Raw genomic sequence first — 5,093 nt, 5'->3', positions numbered from 1 at the left:
TTTGCTGTTTGTTTCATTGAAAATATAACAAAAGTTTGCAGAGGAATCTCATTTGGGTCACGTGATCTTATGAAAAAAAAAAAAAAAAAAAAAAAACCGTTGTGGAGTTAATCTTGCGGTACTGAAGATTTCCCCAGAACATAAAAATAAAAACAGCCCAACGTCATCCATGGTGGCCTTCACACCCCCCTTCCAAAATCATCTTGGTATCGCCCATCTGTTACTCATCCTCCTGAACACGGAAGTCGTCTGCCAACTTTGTGTGTTTTGGAAACAGCGCAGCCTTGGCCGAGGCTCTCGTTTCTAAATATGGGCATTAAATCCTCGCCCTAAGCATCACATTTAAAGCTGCCTCGGACTTTTTTTTGCATGTAGAAAGTATTACAATAAGAATACAGTAGCTGGATAGGCAGCCATAAATCAATCAGGTCACAAGTGTCAAGCGAAAGCATTTCCAGTCCGCCACACAGCTGACTTGAATTACCGTTACCATTATCGCATATTTTACAGTCGCCATTATATTACAGTACGCATATTATGTCCCCTCCTAAGAGTGCCAAGATGTGCTCATCTGATCGGACTAATGCACTTTTTAAAAGGGGGTGGGGGGGGGGGAGGGGTGGGGGTGGATTATAGGGCTCTATTTTTAGGGAAGTGTCAGTGAGGCGGCGCACAGTTGCGGGCTGAGTCGTGTCGAGGTTTCCCCATAGGGGAGCATGAAGGCCAGAACAATCATAAAAAGGGTGGAATTTCTGCTGGAGGGTGGTGGGGTCACCAGTGCTTGGTGGACAACAAAACAAGACTGCGTTTGGTTTGAATACAAATTGACGGCAATAAGTACATACTAACAGCAGCTGAGGCAGCCGTCTATTAAAAGGACCAAACGGAATAATGTGAAATAATGTTCGTGACGCAAAAATTCATGTCAAGTTAAAAACTTATGTCCTGAAAGTGGAGTTGTGAAGACGTAGAAATGCTAATGCTAACGCTATATGCCAAGGGTGCAACAATAAAACGAGAAGCTACTTTACACAATAAGTGGCCGGGGAGGTCATGTAGCGACAATGGAAATGCTAATTAGCATTAGTGCTAGTGCTAACAACATGAGATTTTGACAAAAGCTTGTCCACCAACATTGTAGATGGCAAAAGTATTGTTGATTGGGTGTTGTCATGACAATGACATCAACGCTAATGTTAGCATTAGCAATAAAACAGCACATGGGGGTGGATCTAACAAATCCTCCCGCTCAAGAAATGTTTGACATTAGCTGTCTGTCATCGACTAATTCACTAATCCATCACTTTTAGATCAATTTCACGATGCGCCAACCTCAATTATTAATTAATTAATTAATCGGATCAATACTAAGCTCTTAAATATTGACGAGAGAAACGATGTTAGCGTTGAAGCAACACAAGGCTGCTAAAGTTCATTCCAACGCGCTACAAAAAAATTTTGGGGGAAAAAATGATTTTAAGGTGAATTTAAGACGTATTTTGTCTTTGGTCTTCAGCCTGGACCACAATTAGTCACTTTTATTTTTTTATGTTGACCCAAGCTGGCGACTGTCATTCGGTGATAAGATACGAGCGTGCTAGGATGTCACTTCGATCAAAAACCTAGTGCTCAGTGTTTATGCCCGGACCCCCCTCGGACCTGCGCCCACTCACGCTGACCCGTGTGTGTGTGTCTGCTCAGCAACAGGCAGCGCTGCTCTCACATGACAGAACATTAATGAAAGGCCACATTTTAATGTCGGAGCATGGGGGCGTTATTTCCATTTAAAAAGAGGACCCCCACATTTTACGGGTGGGCTTCAAAGCTGTCAGAGGTGGCGGCAGCTGGCTCTAAACCGGCAGCTGAGGGGCAGGGGTCGAGACATTGTCGCAACCTGAGTGCTTTTTGATGAGTGTTCTTGACGCGTATTTCAGGAGTCTGAGCTGGTCGCTCAGAAGACGGGCTAGTAAGAATTATTTGGATTGGGCCACATTTGTTTTCATGAATGATGGTCGTTACTATTTCTTTTGTTCTGTGCTATTTAAAAAAAAATCAGAAGGTCAGGCTAAGATAATGTCACGACCCAAAATGGATTTTTAATGCTTTGGACGTGCGCATTGGGAAATACTTTAAGTCCACTTCAGTCCATGCAAAAGGGTGTGTTCTCGGAAGGGAGAGTGACGGATTATGTTAGGGTGGGGAAAAATGATGAAAAAAATGCTAATTAGGCCCTAAAAGTCACACGGATTTAGGACTAAAGTTTGGGATTATGTTTAGTGTTTCGGATTAAATTTGGAGGTTGGGAAACATCCAGACAAAAGCATTCAACACACACACACACCTTCTTGTATTTGTTACCTTTTTAAGACCACCCATAAAATGCCTACTTTCCAGCACCGCCCCCACACCCCCCCCCACGCACACGCACAAACACACGCACACACACTTCTGCACAACTTCTATGAACCGAACGCAAACTCCGCACAGAAAGCTCTTAGTGAGATTTGAACCCAGAACCTGTCCACTGTGAGACAGAAATGCGAACCAGGACTTGTTAAAATGATTACTGCTTGTTGGAGCGGCCAATTAAAAATAAATCAATAAATTTGCTTTCTGTTGTGTTTCCGCTAAGTTGCGTTTGTGCTATTTGAGAGCTTGGTGGGAATGTGATGACTTGTGCAGATATGTTATCGTAAAACAAACTTTAAGGAATCCCAAGGGAACCACACCAAAAGGAACAAAGTAAATTCCAGGAGTCGGTGACGGCGCACGTTTGACAATTTAAGAAGCACTAAATCGAGGAAATTTCCCATCGTCTGAGTCGCGATGTTAGCGGCGAGTCGTAGACGTCGCCGTCAATTAGCACCAAAAGCGACTGAGTTTTGCAGTCACGCATTGGCGGTTATTTTTAGCTCACAGGAGAAGCAAGGCGACATGAATCCGAGCTACGCGCTAAAGCTAAAGTCGCCGTCCCGGATTTTGGACTCGTTCCTCTCAAGGACAGGAAACGAGATCTCGCAGTAACACCGGCTGTCCGATCACGAGGGAGCCTTCCAGATGTTGTTGGAGGAGTTTTTGTTTTTTTCTTCTCGTTTGTTCTTGGACTGAGGCCACCTTTTGTTGTGTCTCGGCGACTGCATGAAGACGCGTCTGTTTCCTGTTGCGATTTTGACTTTGAAGCTTCTTGTTAAGAACAACAACAACAACAAAAAAAAAAGGGCTCCATTTGCAAACCATGAATTACCATCTTGAGTTACTCTCCAAGCAAAGACTTTCTTTCTTGATGACTTTCATTTGGGGCAGCACAATGCGGGGTTTCGTGTTTAGCTCATCTGCCTTGGAGTTTTGAGGTTCTGGGGTCACAGCGGGTCTTCCGCCTTCTTGTGGCATTTGCATGCGAAATGTGATGACTCATCAGAAAAGACAAAACATGAAAAAGTCCGCAAGTTTCGAGCCACTTTCAGCTCATCAGCTAGCTAACTAGACAGAAGATACAGGCCATACGTGAACAAGTCTAAATGCTCATCATTCCCGATCGTGTTTTATAAATACGAATAAATATGACACAACCAGTGATCCAAAAATAGTTACTTTCAAACTTTGGTTACATCTGCCTTCAAAATGAATCGTTTACAGATCATTTAATTGAGGGAAAAAAATGAAGGCTCTCCTAAACTTCCATTAACGAACCAGGCTAAACTTAGTTCTCTGACGTACATCAAGGCTACAGATTAACTTTTTTTTTTTATTTTAGGGGCGAAGTCGAAAATGTAGGGTCGGTCACACAGTGCAATTTGACGACTTAATTCAGTTAAAAAATAAAAATCTGAATATTTCCACTCATTTGAACAATAGTCATGATAAATGGGCTGAATTGGAGAGCAGCAAAATTCCACCATTTCGGGGCAGTCTGGAACTCTGACATTGCTTGTTTAGACCCTTGTTTAGTCTCTTCAACAGTTCCTTGACAACAATGTACTACTTTCCTATTTGACATCTTGCAGCATGTTGGGGCATTTAAGAAAGAGCACAAAAATGTTGACTAAAATGGGATTAATGTACGGCTCGTAAATTTGATTTTAAAAAAATAAATAAATTTTTTAAAAGTGGAATGAATTAGCCAACATACCTCAAAATGAATGAGATAAATCTATTTTCTTAATCCGAAAAAAAAAACAAACTAGTCCCATTCATGTAAGAAATATTACAGGACTCTTCGCGTTACGCTTCAGTTCAAGTGTTTGCATGAAACGTGACAACAGCAAGACGAGCTCCAGTTCAGACAAAGAGGGGAGTCGAAAGTAGCATCACGACCCCGAGTTGTCAAGCGCGGTCAGAGTAAAAGCATTCCGCCGCACTGGAAAGTCCAAAGATCAACTAAATGGAGCGGAGGGAACGTTTCGGCCAGAAAGCGAGACCGAAACAAACACATTTGCATAAAGGCCCAGGTGAGAATGTTTGCTTGAAATTTGCACCTGGACAGAAGAGCGACAATGACGTCAAGTTGGCTCTCGCTTGGCTTGCTTAAAAAAGAAAAATTAAAAAAAAATGATGTGTGTCCACACAAATAACAAAGCATTCTCCTTCTCAAAGCAAATCCCAAGTGTTAAAGATTCTCCCCACGGGAACATCACACGCAGCTGCTTCTCACTCTGACAAGTGGAAAGTACCGTGAGGAGGCTTTTTTTTCACTTTATGGTTTCTTCATGCTCAGAAGTGAGACGACCGCCCTGGTCTTTTTTTTTTTTTTTTGCTACAGTGCTGACTGGGCATTTTCTCTTTCTTTCTTTTTTTTTTTTTTTTTTAAACTCAGACCTCCACTTCAGTCAAAAAACTGGAGGCGGACTGCTGGCAGGGCCTGGACACATGCTTCCAGATTGTGCGATTAAAAAAAAAAAATGTATGAATGGACTATATTTTATACGAGGAGGGCCAAAAGTATGAATGCACTTTTTACAATGACTAATTTGAGGAAAAAAGGAAGGGAGGGAAAATCATTGAAAGAAAGGAGGGAACGAAAAGTGAGAGGTGGAGGGAAGGAAACAAGGATTTGCAAAAGGAGGTTGTAATGAGGGAAGTTAAAAAAGAAGGAA

General features: G+C 42.2%; 1 long non-coding RNA gene across 1 annotated transcript in view; it reads right to left on the bottom strand.

Annotated features, from left to right (window-relative positions):
* Positions 1–5,093, bottom strand: part of LOC148328620 (uncharacterized) — a 49,126-nt gene that overhangs the window by 736 nt on the left and 43,297 nt on the right. The window lies entirely within an intron of this gene.

This window comes from Idiotropiscis lumnitzeri, chromosome 10 (assembly GCF_059441095.1).
Source record: "Idiotropiscis lumnitzeri isolate Australia: NSW breed Sydney's pygmy pipehorse chromosome 10, RoL_Ilum_1.0, whole genome shotgun sequence".
Classification (NCBI taxonomy): Eukaryota; Metazoa; Chordata; class Actinopteri; order Syngnathiformes; family Syngnathidae; genus Idiotropiscis; species Idiotropiscis lumnitzeri.
This window is presented reverse-complemented; position numbering and strand designations above follow the sequence as displayed.